Source organism: Aythya marila, assembly GCF_965140915.1.
Source record: "Aythya marila genome assembly, chromosome: 1".
NCBI lineage: Eukaryota > Metazoa > Chordata > Aves > Anseriformes > Anatidae > Aythya > Aythya marila.
Window position 1 is genome coordinate 29,376,912 of NC_139042.1, and position 25,794 is coordinate 29,402,705.

Sequence of the window (25,794 nt, forward strand, 5' to 3'; positions counted from 1 at the left end):
TCCTCTCCAGCTACCTCCCTTCCCTACCATGAACCTCTGGGGTTTGGAGAGCTTTTTGTGTCCTGTGTCCCATGGAGGAATCTGTCTCTGGCTGGTTTGGAGCTGCCAAATGTAAGAGAAAGAGGAACTGCAGAGCACACTGTGGCAGCAGCAAAATTTGGAGTGGCAGTGGTTCAGCGGGAGGGCACTGCTGTGTGTCAGCAGGGTTTCAGAAGGCCAGGAGGTGATGTGAGGAGAATTAATGGAGCTCTGGAGGGTGTGAGAGGAAAAAGAAGGAAGGTGCCTTGGGCAGGGCATCTGAATTTCTTTGTATATGCCTCTTTGACCGTCAAGCCCACTGCCTTCCCACCTATGCCCTCAGCCAACCTGATATGGTGGAGGGCCTGTTCATGGGAAACCTCACCCCAGAAGGGCTCACGTTCTGGTATATGTGCTCCTTCAGTTCCCATGCCCCTCTGAGGTGTGAAATGCCTCAGGCTCATACCTACTCTGTGCATGTATTCATCCCAGCCATGCTTCACCAAGCTCTGCCCTTGTCTCCTGCTCCCCTTCCACCCATGCTGGAAACCAAAGTTGGCTGGGGAGGACCTGCAAAGTCTCAGTACATCTCAAAGGCAAAATCAGGGAGAACAGAGCCTGGGTGATGGTTCATCACAGCCCAAGGCAACCTTGTTCCCTAACCCAGCCTTAAAAGGGCCCTGCTTAGGGCCTTTCTAAGCTTTGCATGTTACTCTCTGCACAGGTATTATAACGCAAATGGAGTGAGAATGCCGCATTTTCAGAAAGTCATGTTTTATTTCATAGCTAATTGAATGAGATGGATACCTACTATCTATGCATGTATCACAATACATCCACAAATGATACTTCTATTCCTTGGCTATAAATGTTCCTGTGGTTCATTACAAAGCATTAACTGGAGGGCTAGCTGTCAGTCCATTACTACACTGCTGCAGCAGAAATCAAAACCTCTGCAAAAATGTCAGCCCCCTTTCACAGTGACACAAAGAAATGACAGACAAAGTTTTGTAGAATTTCTCCTGCCTAATGCAAATACCATTAATTCTAAAAAATAAGCCATGTCAAGCAAAACTTGGCTTCATGTCAAATAAGAGTTCCAAACTGACAAAGTGATTGTGTAAAACAAAATAAAGTGAAAGTGCACTTTCAAAAGTGGGAAGTTGTTTTATCTTGCTTTAGCCAACACTGTTATTCTCAACCCTCCATTAGATTTTAGCCTTAAAGTCAATAGAAGACAAACACTTCTGATGACGCCTTTCTCAATTATGCTGTTGAAATGTTCAACCCATGAAAATTGTAATGAAAGTCTATTGCCTTTTGTCAGATGAGGCCAATTCCCCATGAGGGATAATGTGTCAAGAGCCAGAAGAAACTTGTTAGAGATCAAAGGAAAAGCCGTATGAAGCAAGATGGCTGAAAAGTGACAAAAATCAATTATGATGTGTTTGGATATTTTGCTAACTCCATGCTGTAGCAACTGTGCACTGGAAGATACTTTCCTTCTCTCAAGAGATGGCAACCTGCCACCAAGCAGCACAAACAATGTGGGTAAACAACTTAGAGGAACAAGTGTGTTAAATTGCTGTAACCACGTACAGTACATTTGGCCTGCTCTTTATTCCATGAAAACCCGATAAAAATGTCTTTCATTGTCCTTAGAATCAAAATTATAAAACTCTGGAATTCAGAGAGATGAGAAAAGTTTCAAGAGAAATGGGAAGGCTAAAGGAAGCATCCAGGCAGGCTTTGCATAGGCTTTTTTCTGCATCAGGTGGGGACAGGGAGGTAGTCACAACCCTGATGGCTCTATTTTTCATTGCAAAACATGAGTGGCATGTGTGGAGAAACAATGTGCAGAGTATTTGTAAACTTCTGGGCACAACCTCATTGCATATTGCCTAGTGATGTCAAAAATTGGTGGGAAGTTGTGGAAAAGCTCCTTTCCCGGGTCTTAGCTCATATGTTGCCTTCCAGTATTCCCCACCTCCTCATTGTCAGATTTGGCTCACCTCATTGTGTATTATCACCAGGTCTCCAGAAAGGATGTCAAAATACCTGTAAAAAGCTAAAAAAAATAAAAAAGAAATCTTAGTTTATAAGAAAGAAATGAGATTTGACAGCTTGTGAGGTTGTAGAGGGAGGATGAGGCAGAATTTTTGTATGGAATGTGGCTTTGTTCTTCCACCTTATTCTCAGCAGTATTTTTCCTTGTTTACTTTAAGGCAGCTGCCTTGTTCAGCTGGGAAAAGTGGGATATAACTGCGGACTGGCATGAAGTCTCCTGCCACACATGTTGTTCATAACTCACAGAAATGAGGGAGTGATATAGGAATTATTCATCTCCAAATTGGTCAGGGATCAGTCCGGATCAGCCTGAGCTGAGGATGCCTATCATCTTGACAAATGAAGTCAGAGGATGGATCCAGCTCACCAACTGTGATATTCTGGCCAGCCTTGTTGGCTGGAGACAGGAATGTGTTGATGATTCCACGCTTTCTGCTATTGCTTGAGTGCAGTCTGTTGTGTCCCGACAATTGTTTTCATGTCCCTTCTTAATTTGGGGTGCATCTCATCATTAGAGTTTCAGCAAGAAGCCAGGGGAATAGATTGGGATCAGTTACTGCTTTCACAAAGCCAGATCGACACATGCAATTACTTCTAGTGCATTTCCAGCACCTCTCATCTATTCTGCTTGGCTCTTTGTTAAATCCTTGCATGTGTAGGAGATGAATCATGTCACGTATCCAGAAAACGCTCTGTATTCTGCATCAATAGTGGCAGCGTTTATGAGTTGTGCCTTTTCATAAATTATTTCCAAGATGCATTCTGACGGCTCCAAGTCTTTCACAGCCAGTTTGTTACAGGGTGGCATGCTGGATTTTTCATCTCACTTTTTAGTAAAAAAAGCAACCCATCAGTCATCATTGGACACATATCGAACCAGATTTTGTACTGTGGCAGAGAAAAGCTCAGCACAAAAGAAGAAAGAAAGAAAGGAAGAAGGAAAGGAAGGCTTACAAACCCCATGCAGACTGCTGACAGTAGTTGCCTGACTTCACTGTCACAGCTCCTGTGAGACCTACAGTGGAGAGAGATGGTGAGCAAACTGTGCACCCTGCAGGTCTGCTGGAGGGGAGGGAGACACATTTACAGAGGCTGTCTGAAGGCAGGTAGCAGTGAGCATCTTGCTCATGGGCTCTGAATTGTGCCATTGACAAGAGTCTAAAACCAGACAGTGTGAATACCCTGGCAGAGAAGTATGGAGGAGACACCAGAATTCGGAGGAGACACCAGAATATGGAGGAGACACCAGAGCAGCTCCACAGCATTGGCAACCCGTGGCATAAGAGAGACCTTGTAGAAACTGGGTGGAGGTTATTTTTTGGCCAGATGTGCATCTATAAAACCTTCAGGTATATCCCTCTGTTGTATACCCTGTCTGTACAAACTTGGCCATTCCACTCTATAATGTTTTAAGAAAAAAACAAACAAACAAACAAACAAACAATAGCACCTTTTATTACGTTTCTTTCTGACTGAAACTTTCACTTTTTAAAGTGAATTTCTCCCATATGAAGCATCAAAGGAAATTGCAAAAGTTGATGAAAGAATCTCCCAGTCTTTTGTTATTACCTTTCACATGGCACACTATTTTTGATTTCATGTCCTTGAGGAACCTCAGTAATTTATCTTAATAAATGTGTAATTTGCCAGTGAGACTTTTTTTTTTTTTCCTTTTTAAATTATCTGAAAGTATCTTGAGAAAAAATCATTTGCTGAATCAAAACCTCAATGCCAAGGTGGATTTTTTATTTATTTTTTTTGGTAATTAATAAGCAGAGAGTGGCTGAATAATGAGGATAATAGATAATTAGAAAAAGAATACGGCTTCCTGAAACTTCACTATTCATGCCAGAAAATCACTGGGCAAACAGTGTTAGTACAATATATTCTGTGACTGTTGAGTAAGTGAAACATATCTAAATCCTATGTAGTGTTCAGACCAGATAAACTGTGGGAGCAGTAAAGGAAACCCCACAAATGGCACCAATTCTACTTCTCAGGAAATAGCAGTGAACTTTTCTTGTTATTATCTGCCACACCTCCTCTTCCAGTGAAAACCCAGGATTTGGCTAGTGATGCAAAACTCTTAATCATGACACTGATTCCTCGTGTGCTGAAGGTGTGTTGGGTTTCGGTGGAAATGTTGCTTCTGGGGGAGAGAGCATCCCAAGTGGATGGCCACATACACATAAAAAAAGTAACGCCTAGGCTGTGAAGGACCAACATTTGACTTGGTATAGAAGTGATTAAAAATAAGAAAAATAAATAAAATAACTTGAAATTTCTTAGTAAATCTGAAATCCTTCCTTGTTACAACATCTCAAAATGTCATGAGCTTCAGGTATGCAAATTCTGCCCTCCTGTAAGGCAGTGGGAAGAACATCCAGAGCTCACTGTATTTATCCTGTTTTAGTCCTTGGACTGCATTAATGTTAAAAGGAGTGCTGAGACCATGCTGAGTAACAAGATGCAGGGCACTGTACTACTTGTCCTTAACTGCTCTTGCCTCTTGTAGCTCTTGAGATGATGCGTGTGTGCTAAGCAGATGCATAAGACTTGTTTTAGGTCTTCCTAGAACAATCTGATTTTAGGAATGTTTATCAGTTGGGCACCCATTTCTCTGTTATTTATCCATTTACTTACCATTTTTTCATGATTATTTTATAATCCATAGCTGTTAGTCAGTGTGACAGTAATTGAGAATGTTTCTGAGATATAATTATCCATGTTTGCTATTTTGCAGGACTTCTGTTCCTTTGTGATGTCTGGTGGCAGCCTGTGATCACCTACAACATGGAGCTGATTGTGTGGGACTTTTCAGGCTTACTGATTTCTGTGAATGTTGATCTCCAAGGTGTCTTTTGGAGAAGAGCTTACAAATGAACCTATCAATGCAATTCCCACGTTTGTTACGATGGGATTCAGCTACTTATTTTAATAACGATGGATTGAGCTACAGTGACTAAAAACTAATTCCAGTGAGATTGACTTTCCAGGACAGATTAGAGTTTAGCTCTTGAGGCTTGTTTGTGGAACATTTTCTAAGACTATTTCTCCACCAGGCAATCTCTTCAACCTGTGAGGAAGGTTTGGTAACACTTAACATCTGCTAAATTTAACTCTCCATAAGCACGGTGTTATATTCGTAGTCCAGTTCCATGGTCCAGACTTGACCAATGGCATTTCAGAGATCTGTATCAAGAATAAGGTGTAACAACATGCACATTTCTCCCTTTTTCTTTTTATTTTTTGAACGGGAAGATCCAGCACCTTTTCAGTCACATAAGCAGACTTTAATGAAGTTTTTTATCCCAGATCTGGCAAGGTTTATAACAAAATAAACTTAAAAGTGGGTGGGTTTTCTCTCTCTCTCTCTCTCTCTCTCTCTCTCTCTTTTTTATATATATAAATACTTAGCTTTAAGTCTAATAATAAGAAGCCATTGGGCAAGACAAGTAGCAATGATTGGAACCTAGGTACTTATTATTAACATATGGCTATATTTAGTGGGTGCTTGAAAACAGCTTCCAAAAACATATGTTTTGGGATGAGTGCAAATTGCCAGTGATGGAAAGGGCACATGGGAAGTCTATCATATCTGCACACTGTATATTCATTTCTCTTAAAAATAGGTAATACATTGTATGTAGGAAAGTCAGTAGAAGAGCTCTCCAGCTTGTTGGAAAACTTCACATTTTCAGGGTAAATGATATTTTTGTCTTTCTCATCTGTCTTTTTTTTTTTTTTATTTTTAAGTGGTTTTCAAGAGCGTTCACTAAGAAAAATGAAAAACTGCAAAGAAATCTAAAATATCACATCCTCAAAAAAAAAAAGAAGAAAAGGAGAAAGAAATAGCTTATGGACACATGAAGCATGTGTTAAATAACACATGCTGCCGAATGATTTGAAAAAAAGTTAAACACCCTTTGAGTGTAAGCCTACCACAATTCACAACCCACAGCTGTGACTCAGAAGGAAAGTTCTCTATTAAAATGTCAGCCTTGTCATTTATTCCGTTTGTTATTTACTTAATTCTTTGATGGAAAACTTTGTTCATTAATGCCACTCGTTATTCTTGGTAGCAGTCATGCTCTGGTGAACATTTGTATTTGCATTCAGTCCAGAGGTTGAACTCTCTTAAGAGCAGATTACATATGAACCTGTGCTGCATGCAGGGTTCAACACTATGCGGTTTATCCATCTAAATGGCTGCATCAACACACAGCAAGTAATTAAGATAAAAATAAATAGCTGGTCAAGAGCTTACCGTTATCAATAGCAGGAGGAAAGGAGAAGACAATGAAATAAGCTAGAAATTTACTTTCCTTCTATTAGAGTCTTTAGGAACACCTGCATTCAGGACTTGAACACTAAACATATGACAAGACTGGAGGGAATCATACACACTACTTTCAAATTCCCCAAAGAACTGGCAATTATAAGAGAGAAGGTCAAGGAGCAAAAGACAGCAAATATCTTTCCTCTTTCCAAGAAAAAAACTGATTGCATGGCATCCTCCTGAAAAGCTGTACAGGGTCTATTGAATGTTCATAATGACTGTTCATTGCCAAGGAGCAGAGGGGTGGTCCTCAGATCATTTTGCCATCTTCTCAGAGAGCCAGAGCAGAAGCTGGTGATGCTGTGGTAATAAGCACAGAGCACAAATCCCTCAAGATCCATGGACATCAGGCAAGCAAATCTGAACAGTTGCCTGGAATAGCAAATTGCAGGAGAAAAGATATGGGGATCCACATAGTATTGTTTATTTATTCTCAGACTTTCACTCCAAGAACTTTACATGGGCATGAGTGGTACGAGCTACTCAGGCATCTTTTTGCATCTAAACAATTAAAAAAGTTTGCTTCCTAGGAAGAATGAACATTGTGATTATGTTTCTGTTACCTGAATTGATGTTACAAGAAATGTCATGCTCAAGGCTACAGAGCATTGTTTTTATAAGCCTGATTGTGAGTGACACCCACTACTCACCTTTCAGATGATCAGGTAATTGGAAAAGTGCTCTTCTGCCATCTCTGAATGGGTCTCTCAGGAAAACTCTCTCTGTGTTACATCATTTAGGGAGAATGGGGTTGCTACTTTAACATGCCCTCTCCAGCTTCCAGTCACTGTGATGAGCTACTCTGCATTGCTTTACTGTGTGGATAATCTCTGCTTCACTCCTTGGTGCTATTGGCAGAGTAAAGGACTGCTCTGTGCCAGCCATGGCCTCATAGGCCATCTCTGTATGGGATTTACGTGGCAAGGTTTTGGTAGTGGAGGGCTGCAGGGCACCTTTCACTACATCACGTAGCTCTAAGCTGCATCCAGCCTGACTTTGAGTGCTTCCCTTGATGGGAGATGCACAACTTCTCCGGGCAACCTCTCTTACTGCCCTCATTGTGTAAAGTTTCTTCCTTATATCCAAAAGTATCAACCATTGGGAGCTGGGAGCTTGTGACATCTGGGAAGTTGCTCATGAACCTTTAATCCAAATCTTTTCCCCTCTGATTTCATCACTGGCAACAAGCTTCTTGGAGAGCGGGGAAGAGTTTCTGTGAAGTTTCTATAATTGTAACCTCACTGCTGAGCTGTGTACATTTTCGCTTTGGGAAGAATCTCTCTTGCGAGATCTCACTTGCCCCTTCTTTGTTCCTGATTTACTCCAAGTCGAACACAGTAGCCTTGTGTAGGTGCAAATGAGTCTCCAGTGCCTTCAAGTGAGAGCTGGAGAGCTTACACAGAGCAGAAGTGAAACCGTATTACAGCCTGATTTCTCACAGACACCCTGTATGCTGAGCTGGGTATCTTCGTTTTGTAATTATAACGCACTGATTTCACAAGGTGCCTGTAAGCTGTGCTGTGTCAGCATGTAGCGACAGCATTACAAGATTACCTTCCATATTGGACAAACTCTAGGGAAGCAAATGTACTTAATGTATTTGTAGGATTTCAGTAAGTAGGACATTTAGGACATTGCTTTTCGCCTCGGTAGTATTTTATAATCTGAACTGCTTACTTGCCTGTGTATGTGTGAAAAACAATCTCTCATTTTGATGCCAAGAAGTGTCCCTATGCTAATACCTTTTTAATGGATGTATCCTGCTTTTTTTTTTTTTTTTTTTCCCTCTTTTTTATTTTTATTTTTTTTTCTTCAACAAAAAGGGCTGGTGAAAAGAAACACAGGCTGACTTTCATCAAACTGACTTCCAAAAATCTTCCCGCAGACTAATCTATATTTCATTAGATGAAGTACATAAGAGGCTATATCCCTCTTGATTTATGAGCAAAAGTTTTATGAGAAATATGAACTGTATAATGCAGATGATCCATCATTCAGAAATAACTATTTGTAACTCTAGCCAAAATCAAAATTCTCCTGGGCTGCTGCCCAGTGATTATATGAGATAATTTTCCAGAGATCCCAGAACACTACAGCATGGGTAAATTGGCCTTCAGACCAAGTGCTACGCTAGAATGTGTGAATTCTTGGAAAAAGTATCATTAATCTCAATTTTGACCTGAATTAATATACTCCAAGGCTGACAACATACTTTGGCTTGAGAATTGTGTACAGCAGCAGAGAAGGACTTAAAGAAACCTGACGAAGGTCTTGTGCCTCTGCATGCAGTAATTGGTCTAACAGATGATATCGCTTCTCCTTAACGATCTAAGATATTTAGACCACTGATACAGCAACAGGCTTGATATTTCCAGATATGGGCTTATTGTAAGGGAACTCAACCCATTGCTGAGGGCTGGGTTAAGGCTCTGGACATGGGTTCAGGCTGAGACTGTCTGTCTGCTGGACAGTGGCTACATGAGGCTGTTTGTGCATCTCCTATGTGCAGCAAAGAGAGCATGCATCTCCCTTTTCCTTGGAGGAGACTCTGAAGTGCTCTCACCTTCCAGCACAGAGATGTCATGTTTCTTGATCATAGGCAAGAGGGAAGGATGACATCTTCCTTTCCTGCTTACCTTCAGCTCTGTGCCTATGGTGCTGTCTTGTAGAGAGTGAAATACAGGAATGTGCACTGAAAATACAGGAGTCTGCACTGCCCTGTCCCAAAGGGATCTCTTTTTTGGGTGCTTCACGGGGATCCTGGCTTCATGTAAGTGCTTGTGTCTGAAGGACACTTCTTTCAGTGTGGATTTTCCTATTAGGTGGCTTTGTACTCTTCTCCAAAACTTAGTATGCTAACTACTATCAATCCTATTTTGAGGCACTTCATTCTAACTCTTCCTGGGCATGGCTTTAAGATACCAAAATCCTCTTTGTGAATGTGGCCCAAGGTGACTATGCAGAGTCTCAGATGATACATGCAATGAAGGGATGCAAGTGCATCCCTTCATGATGCCAGTGCTCTAACATGTGGATTGCAGGCTTCCTCTTCCCATCGATTGCATCCTGTACTTGACTGTTCTGCTCAGGTTGTTGTCGTTTTTTCTATCAACACAGGGTCCTCCACATCCACAGGAAAACCTAAAGAGTTGCTCCTGCTCTTTAGCAGCTCCAGGTCTATGACTATTCTTGATGAGCAAGAGAACAGGGACTTCTGTCAGAGCCTTTTGGTGATTTGTGGAAGCCAATGTTGCAGAGCAGGTCAGCCAGAAATACTGGGACACCTCAAGTGGTAATAGGCAACTTCATTTATTAAGCTGCATCCTGAAATAAGTGTCTACAAGTTATTTCTGAATTGTAGCTCTAAAACTAGATGAGATAAACCTTACCCATCCCAAAGGCCATGTGACAATTCTTCCATTTTCAATGTATAACACCATTCTTAGCTTTCCTGTTCTCATATTATTTGTGAACTTGTTTGTCAGTGCTGACTATGGTTTTAATTTCTTTTCATAAGGCTTGATTTTCAATCAGGAAAAGGAAAAGCTATGATCTTCATCCTTAGGAGGAGAGTGAGAGGCACTCCTGAATTTCAGTCTGATACTCTGATACTGTTTTCTCTTGTAGCATTGAGCAGGTCACTTAATCTCAAAATAAATCAGAGACTGGTGGTACCATATGTAAAAAGGTGATGTCAATGCAATGCTCTGAAGGGCTTTGCCAGGAAAAATAGTGATTAAAGAAAGCTTGTAAGAGCACTTCAAAAAGGTAAAGCAGGATCTTACCAGTAAACTGCTATTTAAATATGATGCTAATTGCACAGAGCTTGAAGTGCAGGGAGAAAGAGAAGAGCATGGGCAGATGGAATTGACTGGCAAGGTGAACTTGTGGCTTTTGCATAGATTCATTGTAAAAACCAGAGAGGACTGAGATGCTTTGACTCACCAGGGCACCATGAGGACCTGGATTTTGTCAGTTCAAAATCTCCCACCACAGCCAGATGGTCTGAACCTAATGAACTGAAAACAACACCATTCTGCAAGCTTCTGATCTCTCTTGCATAGAGGACATGGATCTATCATACCATCTGTTCTGAATACATTTAAAAAAATCCTCTTGGAACTTCATAACGCTGCTTCTTGATAGAGTTCCACATTGCATTGTGTCTGCTTTGTCATTGCACCCTACCTTCCTGGATATAATTCAATTAAATGCCTTTACATATAATGGATTTCATTCATTTGCAGCAAGATGCAAATATTTGTACCTAAATATTTAGGTATGTATATACCTAAATAGCATTGTCCATCTAGTATGAAAGATTTTCTTGCAGATGTAAAAAAAAAATAAAATAAAAAATCAAAATTTAAATGACTTCTTGAAAAGAGCTTGCAGAAGATTCTTTTTGTAATAGTCCTGGTTGCATTTTCGGAATCAGCTACTCAAAGGCAATACTTAGGTACTCAGTGGTCATTTTAACCTCTTCTGAATGTTGAGAATAATTGTTCATTTATGTTCAATTACAAGTAGCATTCTCGAAAAAGCTAATACTCAGAAAACTATAAGTCTCAAAAATGGTACAAAGTTACAAGAAAAGATTTTTTTTCCTATGTTTCCAAGGATCATGTTATTTGTCAAAGCCATTATTTCTCACTTCATCTCTGGGAGTAAGCATTATCATTTTTATTATTTACTCAAGTCACCATATTCAAAGAACATGCAGAAATATTTCTCATTGCACATAATTCTTCCTTTCTGGAAGAATGAGAGCAAAGGCATCAAAGCAGGCTTAGCTAGATGTAGTTTGTCTAATTCAGTAACACAGTCTGTTAAAATCACAGCTGACTCCCAGACCACCTTGAAGTTTGTTCTAAAGAGCTTTTATTTCTGCTGAAGCTATTTCTTCTTCCAGAAACTATGCCTACCAATTTTCTCCTTATTTCGCTGAATGACTAAATGCCTTGGCAGTCCTTTCTGTTGGTTCTGTCCCCCTGTTTTGATCTTCAACTCAAAATAGAGAAAAAAAAGGTGAGGGGGAAGTGGGTTGTTGTTTTTATTGTGCTTCTTTGAGCATCCTGAACTCCTCTTCCTCCCATAATATGGTGATTTGGCATGTAGAGAGCTGTTGCCACTTACAAAGCATAAACATGTAAAGAAAATGGAAGAGAGAATGCTAGAATGGCAAGAAATGTGAAGCTGAGAATGAGTGCAGAAAAAGACGGGCATGGTGACCAGAAAAACATATGCTTTGCTATCTTGTAGACGTTATTTTTGCTACTTTTTTATCCTCTTCATTAAAAATAAAGAAATAAAAACTCATTCTAGCAATGTCTGGTGTCTTGCACACAGCATCTAGTATCTGTATACATCAAATGGCCTTCATCTGACAGAGATAACAAAATATACAATAAAGATGTTCACATTCAAACTACTTGTTTAGGCTCTTTTTTTTTAAATTAGTTTTTATTTTTTATTTTATAGCCAGGGCATGACTATAATTTTGGTATGTGATTCACCTCATGTTAAAATAAATGTCTATCATTGATCACATGAATTCTGTCCTGAAAATATCGATTCCTCATTGCTGCCTGTAAGAGGAACCAGGGAGAACATTTCAGGCACAGACTTCTGCTGCAGGCTTCATAGAATTTGGATCCTACCAACACACTGGTTTTGAAGGGATGGACTGAAACTGCCTTACTGACCAAACCTGAACGCAGGCTGAGTAACTTGTCCACCTGATGCTTCAGATAGTTCAGGTGTTATTCTATACTTCCAGCCTTAAGTAGTTTTGTGGTATCACTGCTGTGTTGTTAATAACTGTTCTTATCAACCAGATATTTACATGGGTGGCAGTTCCATGCTGGTACTGGGTAAAGTGACCTCTCTGAATAGCTTCCCTATTATGCAGCAAAAATATTCTGGGTTCTGTTGGGCTGGGAGTCATTGGATACGCTACTATTGTTCATTACCATTTCCTCCTCCTCATCTTTTTTTCCTCATTTTGATATTTGTCCAGTCACTTCTGAGCAGCTGTTTTCAGTGCAGATTCCAGCCCTAATCATCCCTGCCTATTGCCATTCACAACTGGTTGATTAGGGTACATCTCCTTTATCTTAGACGTCGCTTTAATCAAAACAGATTCTGTCCCACTGTGTTTAACTCTGATACAATAGACCGTAGGCCAGGACAGATGTGTTTTTCTATCTGTAAAGTGGCCATTTCTGCACTTCCACCCTTTGGAGTCTGCTCATTCAGATCTTTGCCTTGCCTTGCCTTTTTTTCCTCTTCTATTGATTTTTTTTCCTCCTTTTCTCTTTTTCTGCAGTGGAGCACCAAGTATTCTGTGATACTATGAAAGCAATCAGAGCTTATCTGAGAATGACATTAATGAGAGAATTCATAGGGATCATGTACGTGACACCAACCATGCAGGGGGACACAGAAATGGTCAATTTGCATTTAGAAGCTTTATGTGAGATAATCCTTCACTTGTTTTCTCAGGTGCCTGGTGATTTCCCAGTACTTAAACTTGAGCAATGCTTAATTTCACCTTATTACTTTGCATTACTGGGTGATTATGTTCATTTAACATAGCCAGGAGTAGTGATGAAGATTAGGGCTCTGCTGTACTAACTCCTTCCAGGCACAAGACAAGACAAAGTCCCCTTCACTGAAAGCTTCCTGCTCTCATCCTCCAGCTGTGTGCTACCCATGACCATGGTTGTTCCTTGCTACAGGAGGTGGGTGCTGCCCACTTGGCAGACTGTCTCCGATTTTTCTCTTCCAGCTCAACTGGAAGAGAGGAATTCTGTCTCCTTCTTCCCACCAAGGCAGCCTGTGCTGCCTGTGCCCCCAGCCTGGGCACCTCTGTTATATGCTTGTACTGGAGGTGTAGGTGTTTTGGGACCAATGTAGCCAGGTAGAAAGGTTGAAGGCCCTGCATTCCCCCAGTATGAGGTCTGGTCCTTCTTTCCATGCCCAGGCAGGATCAGAGTACTCCAGCTCAACCCAAGGGACCAATTTCCCATTTGGCAGCACAGGATTAGAGATTTTTTGACTGCCTGCTATCCCCAGTCCCTGCGTCCTTCCTCATCCTTCTTTTGGCTCTAGCTCATTCTTTGGACATCTAGGGGCTCCTTTTCTCTTCTGTTGACTTTGTAGTTATGTGTTGTTTGTTTTTAGGTACCACTGCTGATGGCCACAAAGATCGGTGGTAAATGGGGTGAAACAGATCATAGCCGTGCTCCCTGCAGGCCTTAAAGTGTAAGGGTAATGCATCTAAACACAAGCAAGCAAACAGAGGAGAAAACAACGAAATCAATCACAGACTAGAGGGGAGTGCATTGCAGTCAATACGCTTTTTGGAATATGGGCCTTTGAAAGGCTTACCTGAAGCAGAAAGAAACTTGAAGCACATTAGATAAAGGATATTTCAGGCTCTTGGGGGAAACTAAATAGAGTTTTCCTTCCTTTTCTTTGTTCCTCTCTTCACAGTGACTTTAGCAGAAGGTAGTCAAGGATGGGGAGCTCATAGTTGGAGCAGATGATGATGATGATGTGAACATCCATCATTTCTGGATGAGCCCAGTCTCCTGTATACAGAAGTGTCACTCTAGATCCAGATTGCTCCTATGCCTAGGTGAGATTTATACATTCTGGGCCCCGGGTGTATATTGATGGTGGATAAATACATCTGTTCATTCATCATTAACAGATTAGTTAGTTTCTAATCAGAACTCGTCAACAATTGTAAATGTAACAGCTTTCTGTTGGCAAATGTTATTTGAAAGAAATGAAGTGATTTCATGGTTGTGTACTGTGGTTGTGTCAAAATATTTGAGGGAAGTAATCAAAATATTTGTTTTATAAAAGGTTGCAACGTTTCAGTTTATTATCACACTCTTTTAATTCAAATTGAGACAGTCGAAACAAAATCTGTAAGAACAGTCAAAGGGAGGTATTTTTTGTTTTTCTTTTGTGATGTAGGATGAAACCAAATGCCAGTGCCTTGAAGTTCCCCCAGGAAAAAAAATCTGAATTTCACTAGGTTGAATTTTAATATTAAAAACATAACATTATCTACATAAGCAGCTTAGATTCTGCATCTGTGCTGGAAAGCAAATGAGATCCAGACTTCCTAATAATGGATCTACATATAGAGAAGAAAGAAGCACCATTTCTGAACAGGTACTATTTACTCTCTCCTGCTCCAGGCTGCATTTGATTAGCTCAATATTGTGATTAAAACCCATCTTGTCTTCATCTTTAGATACAGATCCACTCTGGGAATAGAGAGAAGAATGCTGTCTTTGTTTAGGACATGTCTTCCCCTGCCAAACATATAACTTATCCAAACAAACTGTAATTTGTTTTTCGTTTAATACTGAACATTTGCTCTAATATTTGTTCACTTTTCCAGAACTGTCTTAATTAAACTGCTGTAATCTATGTTTTCATACCAAACGTAGTGATTTCATTATTCAGAAGACATGGAGCTGGCACACATTCTGAAGCTTCCAAAGTTGGGGTGATTTATGGAAATGAAAACTTATCATTTCTGGAGGCAAATAAGAGGAATTAATTTTGTGTAATGTGGAATTAACTCCTTCTGAAAATGTTGCTGTTTTGTCTCTGATTGGAAAAAAAAAAAGAAAAAGCACACTAGCATATGAACTATATTAACTGGCTTCTCTGCTACTTGACAGTCACTGGCAGGAAAATTTCAATCCAAGTGCAAAGTAAAGATATGAAAAAAACTCCATTGCATTGACAGGAAAGATTCCTGTTTCTTCTTTATCTTTTTAAGGGTTGTCTGGATCAAGCCTTGCATGTCAAAGCAGGAATGATGATAAAGGAAACACCTTTATCATTTCCGCATCACTTAAAAAAAATACATTAAACTCTAGGAGCAACAATAACCTAAAATCCACCAGAGCCTGACCATATCAGATGCTTCTCTCCAGCTCAGCAATCCTACCTGGTGCCTGAATCCAGGAAAATGTTCTAGGGCAATTCTAATTTAAATCAGAACCCTTTGAAATAGGATTCCTCATGTGTTTGTCATTTAACACACTTAGCCATTTCTGCTTTGTAACACTTAACAGTTGGATCACAGGACAAAAATCTGACCAGATCCCTTTCTTTTATGACTCCATATACGTTTAGCTAAGAGAGAGGATATTTATCTTTAGGTGGATAAGGAGAAATGTATGGATAAATTTTACTTCTTGCCATAGAAAACGTGGTCCTCTTTGCTATACCAGATTCTACAGGGAAAACAGAGTGGTTGGTACCTCAGCATTTGGTAGTATTTTGGGAAGTCTGAGACTTTCAATATTTGGGGACATAAATAGACTGTATCTCACCCCCATCTCCTGATTACTAGAAAAACACTTGCTAAAACAATTCATTAATTCAATTAATAGGTTTTGGACCACATTCCCAAGGAGTCATCCAACATGCACTTATTTCAGTTACCTTTTGTAATGATATAGTTAATGATCTCTATAGTTTAGGGCACAGTGAACTATGCAGGTCTGTAGCCACCATTCAAAGAAATTATCTCAATTACGTTAGGGTAATTTTCCCTCAAATCAAAGTAAAAAATGGAAGGTTCTGTCACTTAATTGGCCACAGAGAAAAAATGAAGTCTGAGAATAGTTTTGCATTGGTCTAGAGAAAAGGAAGAGGAGTTATCCTCTGATCCTGATCCTTCAACGCTGATAAGAGCTTGGAAGGAAAGTGAAAGTGGTGCCAAAATCAGGCAAGTGCAGGATGGTCTGGCTCACTGTGGACACACCAGAACCCTAGTCAAACTGCAGTTAGCTCTTAGGTACTAAATAATCATGGGAAGATGTGGGTTTCCACTGCTGAAAGTCTGGGAACTGGGCTGTTTTTGTCCCCAGGTCTTATCAAAAGACAGTCACTTCTTGGTGCAGCTGTATTCCAGGAGCACTTCCCAATGAGCATCACCCTCTCTGTGCTCAAAGTGATGCTTCAATCTCACTGACACTTGTATCCTTGCTGAGCATGTGTGTACCTCGTTGCATTTACACGTTGAGGAAGTACATTTATGAGAAAAACTGGCTTCCTTGAGTTAATGGGTTAGTGAGTGTCCTCATTGAAGCACTCTCAGTCTATCCATTACTTCACTTATTAGATCCTCTCTGCTCAGGTGACCAGAGAAATAGGAAGCCTCCTGTAACCTCTTTAATGATTCTTTTTGGTGCAGTACCAGTGAGGTCCAGCAGATTCTTATGAAGTCTGTCAATGTCATTGCTCTTTTTATCTACTTCCTGGGTATGGGTTTGAGAGAAGGATTACTCATCTCTCCACAGAAGCAGGCTGGAATTAACCTGTCAGTGGTGGGACTGTGTGTGCTCTGGCAATGTAATTTGGCAGGTCATCAGTCTGTAATGAAGATTCAGGTCCCTTCTGGCATTTGATTCATTTGAGATGGCTGAGTGCTTTGTCTCCTTCCTTTATTGCATGTTTTTTATATAATTGTTCCAACTTACAGATAATTACATTAGCTCTGCTATTTAAATGCCTTATAGTGCTCTTCTTTATTCAAAGCCTGCTGCTGTTATCAAACTTAAAATGGAACTGTGAGACATGTTCACAGCAATAGTAGACCTCCAGTCTAGGTTACCTTTTTATGCTTTAATCAGTCAGTAACCTGAAGCACAAAGTGCAGAACCACGTACCCCTCACCACTGAAATCCTACTGCAGTGAGGCAAAGCTTAGCAAGGCGAAGTTAAGCGGGAGCATAAACACTTGACCTCTCATTTCTTAGCTCTAATTATTTATACTCATGTAACCACTAGCTTCAGGCTGAAGGTAGGAGTGTGAGTGTTTTAACTTTTCTAAAAATAACCACTTCTGGGCTTGAAGGATGTTGTCTTCTTTGAAAGCACTTCATCTGACAACTGGTTTCGGATAGCACTCTGCTTATGGGTCTTTATGGCACAAAGAAGATGCTTTTAAATCATTGGAGCAATGCTTATCTCCTCTTGACCTTTGCAGGCACTCCTGACTCTGCTATTACTTCAGTCTTATTTTAAGTGTCACACAATTTGGAGAAATAGTTCTCCACTCAGCTGAGGTCGTAGCTTGTTTTCTGTTAACCTTTTTTTTGGTTCTATTTCTTCCTATTCTTTAAAAGTTATAATGAATGATATGGTTCTGAGTATATAAAATTTCCTTAACAGTCAATACCCCAACATGCAGTTTCACTGTTTAGATTTCCTTATGTGCTTGATGTGCACCAAAACAAGCCAGGAAGCCAGCAAGCCAAGCACGGTCCTGGTGGAAGATCCTTTACTTTTACCATTCATGACCCTGTAAACTGCCTATCAAGGACTCAGCCTATATGGGATTAGATAAAATGGGATTAAGAAGCATTCAGAACAAGCTCAGGATGAAACACAAGTGCTTCATAATTTGTTTATAGGAGGGGGAGGAATTAGTATTGATGGTTCTTCTTTATGTTTTGAGTAGTTGCAGACAAATTTTGCGTACAACAAATGCATAATTTTAGACAGGGCTAATTGCTGTGCTGGTTAGTAAAGGTGTCATATGTCTCATGCTTAGACCCCATTTTCAGTTGTTTCTTATGTTGTTTCTTAAACATTTGAAGTGAAGCTTTGCCTCCCAGACCTACTCAGGTGGAGTTACAGACTTCTGCTTCTCCTTTACTTAGAGAAGTATTACATGCAGTCGGTGTTGAGAATATGCCATTTATTCTTATGAAAAGCAGTTAAAGATTCCTGCTTACCCACCATTGAAAAACAAACTTGTATGTGCTCAGGAGAGTTTTCTACAGCTTGATTTTCCTTGTCCTGCTGTTTTCAAGGAAGACACTTCCTCTAAGGCAGACTCTGTGCCATCAGAGCCTTTAAACGATGTCCAAACTGATCAAGCACCTCTGGCCCAGTGCACATAGGACCTGAGTTTTTGTCTTGCTACTTCTGAACCACTGAAGCAATCTGAGCCAAATCTGCTTATCTCCCCATCCTATGTTTCATGCGAGGGTGAGGCACCAGTGTAGTCTCACTCCCAAGGTTTCAAAGAGATAAGTTCCTATTGCAAATCTATGGGATGCTCTAAATAATGTGTCCTGTACAGCCTCTTTGGTGTCTTTCTGGTGGTCAGGATAGATGGATGGAAGAAACTCTTAAGCATGTGGCCAGTCTTCCTTTTCTAAGAAAAGGTGAGAAAAGTATCTGTGGGAGGAGCTGTACTGTAAAAATCCTTAAAAATTCAATACAAGAGGTTTTAGGATTGCTTTCTGCCACTACATCATTGTTAAGCCCTCTGAATAGCACTGGGATATATCTTCATGGATTAAAGAGGGGGAAAAAAACCACCGTATCTATTTATTTTACTTCAAATATTACAAATCTTTATTTGACATAACAAACTTCACAAAACGATAAATGTCTCCTTATCTTCCTTATCCTTCTGACACATTCTTCTTCTTGCAAGTCTCGAACTGAAACTCACACTGTGACCATCACTACATTTTCCTCAGTAGAATTAACAAGATTTAATACATCTGCATTTGCAAACAGATGACTGTCCCTGATGCAAGGGAAGTAGTTTGTGTCATAATCTCCTAAGAAGCATGTTACAAAAATTGTGCAAGAGTTGTGAAGAAAACTTTGTGTGAAATAGAAAAGGAAGATCTCAGGGTTTAAGTGCTTGGAGGATAATGCAGCCTCTCAAAATTAGACTCTTTGTTTGATATTGAAATAGCTTTCATGTGTGACAGGAGAGAATTAGTCATCTTTCTCTAAAATGAATTGATCACCAGCCACCTGCTGTTCTAGCTGTCATGAACTGTCCTCTATTTCAGTTTAAAAACAAAACAAAACAAATCTGTTTTTAGACTGTCAGAGCTTAAAAAAAATAATAATCAAGATGAATAACCTCTTGGTTTTCCACTGCCATGGAATGGACATCAGTCACCCACTGGTGCCAGATGTTATTGTTAGCCACATGTTTTCTGCATCCTAGTGAGAGCAAACAGCTGGGTGGTCCTCTGGGGAACACTGGGGCTCTAGGACACAATGCAGATTTGGAAAAAATCATTTTCTGTCACTCTTAGGATTGTATTCAGATTCAAGGCTGAGGTCAGAGAGGTGTGAAGCAGATAGAGGTTTGGGTCCCAAAATCCCAGGTCCCTCAGTGATTAGGATGGGATTCCCTTTCTTTGCAGACCTCTTTGCTCTGACCAATCCAAGGCATCCTCCTTATAGGTTCTGCTACTATTTTCCACTGTCTGGGTTTGTCTGCTGTGTCTAAATTAGCAGAGAATGGCAATATAACACTAGAATGCTAAATAGTGCAGTGTTAGTCAGGCAAAGCTAGATGTCTTCTATGGTGCTGTCAGAGAGAAGCAAAGAACCAGAGCTATAAAGGGGGTGAAAATGAGAAGGACTTCTTGAAGGGTATGTAAGAATCAACTGGTAGCCCATGAAGCACAGAGTGAATCCCCATTATTCACCATTCCCCACAAATAACTCTGATATTGTAATATGCAGAAAAAACAGTTAATCTTATAATTTAAGAAGATTTAAAGAAATAAAATAATCCATAATGGAAAGAAGTAATACAGTCTTATATTTTGGTAATCTTCGGGATGTAGATGAAGCTGATGGCTGTGGATATATGAAGGGTTTTCTCTCTGTGCTCTGGGTGAGAAATATCTGAGAAGCAGGAGAGCCTGAGGACAAATGGGCTAGCAGCCACAGAGGTAATATAAACCATTGTTTTGTTCCCTCTGTGCTTTGTTTTGATTTTCTCTGTTTGAGCTATTTTTAAGGCCCCCAAAAGAGAAGCAGGATGACCTTAGACTGTTCCCTTATTTTTTTGCTCATTATTTAGGTCTAGTTTCTGCCACAGCTGTTTTGGTCTTTTATTTTCCAGTTTACTGTTCCTCTTGCTTACCAGTCATGATTTCAGCATGTTTCCTTGTGTTGTGCTTTGTCCAATTTGTCTTAAACCCGAGTTTCCCACAGAACAGCAGGAGTAGCTGCAGCAGAGCTCAGCAGCAGCCATCTGCTTGAATATTTACCCACCTTCCCAGCAAGATTTTGAGTCTGTTCCTGAATTCTCAGCTGCTACAGAGGTGTTGTTATCAGTATCCCACATAACAAAAAGAAGGCCAGCTTGGTTGCATCTGCAGGGTGGTGGTTGGAGAGTTGCTGCACGGAGACACACTCCAAAGGTAAATGATTCAGGCAATGGGGGTCCTTGCAGAGAAATTCTTTGATGCTAGAGGCAATCACTGGCACTGCGGGCAGTAGCATCACAGGATGCCTACCGTAGGGCTGAGTTGTCATTTCCTCATTGCTGAAGACACTGCTAGCGATGGAAGGGGGATATTTGATCAAGTCTAAGTTCTTCCCTTCCAGCCCATGTGCTTTGGCGAGCTCTGTGCATCAGCTAAGAAGGAAATTGACTCTGGTACTATGAAACAGAGGAAAAAAGATCAATAACACACAATTATCAGCAGTTCCAGCCCAATAGCCAGAATCCTGCACTGCATCAAAAGCAAAATCATGGAGTCCAATATTGGAGCATTAGCTCCATCTGAATATCTCACGTGGTCTTCAGTTTCCTTTGATCTCACATTGTCTTCAATTTCCTCTATGATTTTGTGTATGGTTTGTTTTAGTAAGGAGACAATGTGGAAGATGTAAGCTCCATGCATTTCTGACTGTGCCATTTAATAGCTGGAAGAAGGCAATGGGCAGAAGAGCCCTCCTGAGCATCGGAGTCACTTGATGTTGCTGCAAACGTGTCATATCAATTGGCCGAGCTCTGCCTTACCTCTGGTTAGGTTTTGTGCCCCTGCTTTTACCAAAAGTTTGCTCTATGACCTCCTCCTCTAAAGTTAAGAGATCTTCCTATTTCCATGTTAAATGTGTGCACAGTCAGTCACTTTAATGTGTTGTTTAACCCACTTGCTTAAGAAGTGAGTTAAAGAGCCAGTGTCTTTTATTTTTTCTTTCTTTCTTTCTTTTTTTTTTCTTCATATATATATAAATAAACTTTTCTCCATCCTACCTGGGTTTAACCTAGCTCTCAGTCATCTTGCTGCAAAGATACGCAAATCAAGTTATTTTCATTTTCTCCCAGAACATCAACTACTTATTGCTTTGGCCACCTGAACAGTGTTGCTTTGCATCTCTTTAATTCTGAACTCATATTCTTGAATATGAATCTTTACATGTACTTCTCCATTAAGAAATTGTGCCAAGCAAACAGCAGAAATGTTTGCAATTAGTCCCTATATAGATATTTCCAGGAACCGATGATTTAAATAGCTCCCTTCTTTTCTAATAATGGTCTGTCTTCAGAGAAGAACTTGCAGACCTACTTTCACGTACTCTTCCATTTAATATAAATTCACCTTCCTAGTCCTTGCAATTTATTTTTAATGATCAAATATTCTAAAAATGGTTTCAGCAATTACAAGACCAATCCAAAATTGCATACAATCTGCCTTTTTATGTTTCATTTTTTTTATGGCTATTTGGTGGAGAACTTTGCAACCCAAGTCATTTAGAAGTAATTGGCCCCTATCATATATATCCTACAGTCTTTATCTAGGACATTGAAGTGTGCCTTACTGATGCAGTTACTAGTAAAACTCTCTATTAACATTACCTTAATACTTGTAACAACTATATGCCAGCATGAAACTATATAGTGGTTTATCAAGCTGGTAAACCTCTTTCCTTTTATTTTTCTTCCAATAGATCAAGACGGATACTGTTTTGTCCATACCGTTGTTTCTACCTTTACATTTTTACACTCAAGTCCTTTGTTGATCCACCCCACTGACTTTATCTTAGTCTCTGCCTTTCTGCAGTCTGCAGTTTGACCTTGCCTAGTCTGTTTGCCAGGTTTCCTGCATTAGTGCATGCCCGGGAAGCATTTTCACCTCTCACATTCAGCAAACCTTCCAGGAGAGGAGTAGTCCTTTGGAAACGCTATCTGCTACCTGACTTTGGTCCCTATCAGCATGAACTTTTCCTTTCTTCCTCACACTCCACCAGCTGTTACCATATTCTTGGTTATCTCATTTGTTTTTCCTGAGAACTAAAACCAAGCCTCCATTTTTTTCTGTTGGAATTCCTTTCTATGAGCCATGGCACTCCTGCCTTGTAGGAATTCAGGATTTCACTAAGATGCATCTTTGTTCCATGACTGCCTCACTACAGCAGTTTCTCCCCAAAGATCAAATCTGATTTTCTCAGTCTTTGCTTTGTAACAAAAACATGAAACCCTGTAGTCCACTTGAAGGTGTCCCTGCCTGCAGGCAATGCAATAACGGCTTATATTTCAGCACAGAAACATTAACAAAAATAAATAAATAAATATTTTTTTTTGTCTTAAATGCCATATAACAAACTAAAATCCCATTTGTGTAATAGCCATATGAGTGGTACTGATTTTATTTTCCAGAAATGTCTTGTTTCCAAATCAACAGTTCTAGCACCCAATTTCCCAATATTCAATACAAGTTTAGCTTCTCCTCATATGTTGAAAAGTGTTGCTTACAAAAGGACAGAGTCATTTATATTAAGCACATTTCTTCACTGAAGAGTGAGCACACACAAAATTCTATTGGTGTTGCTTTGTTCACTTCACTGATGTGTAAACCCATGTCTTAGTTTTAGCTCTTGGCTCTGCTCACCAGCTGTGCCAGTCCCAGACAACACTGGCATTGCAGGAAAATTTACTTGGAAGTGCTGTTACCCTTTCTGTTCAATAGATCAAGCCAACAAAAGGGAGGGATATGTTGTTGTGGCAGAGAATGAAAGTCATGTTTTAGGAAAAAAAGGATTCTGATGGCATTTTGCATTGATGCAGAAGCATGTCATGTTGTGGAAATGTGGGCAGTGATGATGGCCAACAAAATCCCCCTGAGCTGGCTGGTTGTCATTTTACAAGGCAGCCTTGAGCCCAAACTGACACTACCACACGGTGTATTTAGAATAATCATCAGTAATTCAACAGAAGCAGTATCAGACAGACACTACTGATCTGTCAAGTGCTGAGCTGCTTTCTGTGGTCATCCTGAGCACAGCCTTCAGCATGCTATTTATTTCCTCTGTTAAGGCTGCTCTTTTGGGAGTCCTTTTGTTGTCTGCTTAGAAATTTCTGTTTCTGATTTCTGGGTTCTTCCCAAATGATGTCTCACTGTTCCCCTATCAAAAGCTTAATGCAGGTAAGGTCAGGTCAAGGCAAGCTTCCAGGCTGTCAGGAGAGAGTTCATGTTCAAATCTGGCACATGACTGACAAACACCGCACAGCAATGATCAGGATTTGGTCTTTAAATGCTGCAACAATCCAGGCAACTTCCAGTGCCAAAAGGGGACAAGAAAACAAGTCCCTTTTATCAATCTGTGGGACAGGGTGGCAGGGGTAATATAACAGTCTTTGAGTTTGTCTACAAGGCAGTCAATCTGCTAGTCTGGGCCAAATCCAAAGCCAATCTCAAATCCTCAGCTGTTTGTACTGCAGCCCCCCGATAAGGGATCTCTCTCCCTCGTGAATGACAGAGGAAAGCAGGCTTTGTGCAGAAGCCCAGACTAATCCTGCTGCCAAGACCTACCCTAAAGAAACAGTTTCCCCAGAGGTGTTGTGGAGAGGTTGTGAGCAGAAGACATGCAGATGAGTTTGCAGGCTTGGAGGTGGTCTGAACAAAAAATCCAAAATACCTGTATGTAGTAAGCACTCCTGCAGAATACTAAAATGATGTATGGACATTTGTTTCCCCATTTTAGGCATTGTTAGCTGCTGTAGCTTGGTGAGAGGTGTTATTTAGCTGTACCAGTAACATTTTGTGGTTGATGAGCCAGTGGAGACGTGCAGTGGGCTGCAGCCAGGAGAGGGGTATGGAAGTTGTTTGCATTTCTCTCACTTGCTCAGCTCAGCAAACGTGGTTGAACTTTAAGGAGTCAGTAACAGCAGTGAAGATGATGGAATAGGGTTCGTGTGGACTCTTCAACCTGTTTCACAGCTCCTCAGAAATGAGTCAAACAGACGTGAAGTTCAGGTCAGAGTCCCTGTGGAACACTTGCGTTCAGCTTTGTTTCTGGAAGAATAAGTGCCTTAAATACTGTTCAGGCTACAGTGAACAAATAATCAAAGTTGCTGAGTTTCAGCAACTTTGTTTTTTTGTCTGGTTAACTTCAGACAAGCTAATCTTGTTTCCAGTCTACCACACTGGGCCAGGAGGATGTGGTTGGACCACCTCAAACCATCCAGGACAAGGATGGGAGAATCAAGGGGTTAGCCCCTCCTGGTGAGAAGAGTCACTCTCAAAAGTAATTTTTATTTTGAACAGATGTCTCTGTACTCTGATGTCTCCTTGGTTATGAGATTTCCTGCAGTTAAACGTTATGAATGTCTAGATAAGTTGGGTATCCTCTCCTTGCAATGTGAGGGATGAACTGACTTGTTTCTTCAGTTTCTTAGTTGAAACTTTGGGGCCATTTATGGGGAATGATTACATCGCGATTCCTCTTACTTTTCTTAACATTAAGTTTCTTTTCCAACTGGTGAAGTGAAGGTAAGGAATAAGGAGTGAAGATGGATTTATTTGCAGCTCTTGCTTGACAACAGGTGGAGAAATTTCCAAGCATCTTAAAGCCTTTGCTTCCATTTTTCAACAATACCAATATGTTAAATGGTAACAAGGTGCTACCAGAAGCTGTGAAGAAGAAAATCCTAACACAGATTAAACTATTTGACAGTGCATAATCTGCATCCTAAAGTCATTACTATATGCACCTCTAAAATATTATGATTTATGTGTATATCTTAAGTTTTCCTAAGCACTTAAACTTGAATCTCAGTTTACAGCAATTATTAGTTTATAGGTATTAGTTGGTGGGACTTGATTTTCCCTGCAGGTCAGGAGCAGCCCAGTGCACTGCTATAAAGCAGTCGCCGTAGGTGCCTTTCCCAGCCTTTGCATTGTCAGAATGTTTTTGTCATTTCATGCTCTTTCCATGACTCAGAAAAATTGACTCGGTTTGACAGTCTCTGCAGAGATTTCCTATTTGAAGCATGGTCCCTGCAAAGAGAGGAAGCAAGTAACAGATTTCAGTGTAGGAAGCCCTGGTTTCAGAGGAAGGAACTCCTGATTACTGCCATGGGTATATCCTGTGGCTCCTGTGTCAGACTATTTTGATAGACCTGGTTGCCAGAAATACAACAGAACAAACATGTACATAATTAGTGCATGAAATTACCTAGAAACCATTCACAGGTAATTGTTAGTACTAATATCTAATCAGACATGGCTCCAGGGACATGTGTGAACTGGTATTTCCAAATAGAAAGC